The sequence below is a fragment of the Echinococcus granulosus genome, assembly GCF_000524195.1.
Source record: "Echinococcus granulosus chromosome Unknown EG_S00342, whole genome shotgun sequence".
In the NCBI taxonomy this organism is placed as follows: Eukaryota; Metazoa; Platyhelminthes; class Cestoda; order Cyclophyllidea; family Taeniidae; genus Echinococcus; species Echinococcus granulosus.
Window position 1 is genome coordinate 1 of NW_020170722.1, and position 1,686 is coordinate 1,686.

The window sequence follows — 1,686 nt, forward strand, 5'->3', positions numbered from 1 at the left end:
AACGTCATGTTACCCCCTTAAGTGGTTGGCAACTCTAGGCGTTCGAAGTGGATGGTTTCGGGTATGGATGTCTATAGTCACGGTGACTCAGTACTGCCGAAGAATGAAAGGATTCCAACTTTGGACAATTTCCAACCATTGTTCTCTTCACGATAGCCCCTACCGCTAAAATGTTCCTGGAGGTCGCATATGACCCTAAAGAACGGATTTCTACGCTTCCAGTGGGTGCTTTAAGGCAAAGCTTGAAGAATAGGCTAGGGGAGGGAGGTATTGGGCAGGCTTGAGTTTTGCCTCCGAGTGGATCATCGGTCAAGAGTGTGGGTCAAGTTGTCGGGAGATGCTCGACGGGCTCCATAAGACTGAAGAGCTGTCTCTTGTTTGGGTGCGTCTCCTGGTTTGTTACAGCTCACACGAAGACTCGTTACACTCGAAGCAGTGTTGCTGTAATACTTCCATCCAATCCATATCTACCATTTGTTTCATGCACACTTTCCTAAGAACTTTGTTTGGGAAGTCCTTAAGTACAAAGGATAAATTCTTTCACATCTAGCTACTACCCTTCAACTCATTTCCTCCTGGATTGCTAAGATCACATTCGGGTACACTTTAAATGCGCTTACACTCACTTCAAGGTTAAGAGCAGTAACCCAGTAACCCACTCCTTCTCGATCCACCTATTCACCATTCTTCTTCATCTACCTCTTCCATCTCTCCGTCTCGCACCATCCACCTCCTCCAGAAGAGGGGCCGAAAATGTGTACGAATACCTTACAATTTACTTGACGCATGCCACCTGACAGGTGGCACGGATGATTTGTAAAATTAATAATCACTCGTCTCTAGAGTGGATTTACTCGTATGGAGGAAGAGTTGAGGAGTTCCTGATCAATAAGACGCTCTACTGCATCACTCTTGCCCTACACTCGGGCGACAGGGGACCACGTGCGTGTACGATTTGTTCCAGGAGATCCTGAATCTAGACGGAGGAAGAGAGAGAAGAATGCCGTTGGATTCAAGGACTGCAATGTGGGAATGTGCTGTGAATTGGATAACCCGTGTCGACCCTTATCAGAATGTCTGCAAATGACACTCGGTAAATGTTCGTATTTCCTGTTTTCAGAACACTGCTAACAATCGTGAACCATCTGAAATATCTTGTGACGGAGCAGTCAGTGGTGCCTCCATAAAGATTTCCACACCATCTTCCTACTAGCCTTATGTATACCAGCAGTAGCGGGTCCGCTGCTTTCACCCTGTCAGTGCCTCAATCGCATTCCATGTCCACCAACACTTGGGTTGTTTTAGCGCCAAATCGTGGGTACAAAGCTCCAAGAAAGTGACTGTTGTGCAAAGTCATTTGCATGAGAAAAGCATTACAATATCAAAGTGTTCTCATTTTTGTAGACTAATATTTGCAATAAATAGCTGTAAAGGTGTATTTACATGTATTTCATAATAAGAAGTCAGCTTTTAAAAAAAATGCATTTACATGTCGATATGCCAGTGAATAAAATGTGCAACAAATGTAAACGCAGAAAATGACATTTGTTATTCAGTAAAATTTTTGTGGGTTTACAATTACGTACAATAGGTAATATTAGATAAAAATGTGTAGCTAGTTCCTGGTTTATTTTCTTCACTCTCGCACTTATACGTTTCAAACGAGGTGATTAATTGGTTGGGATG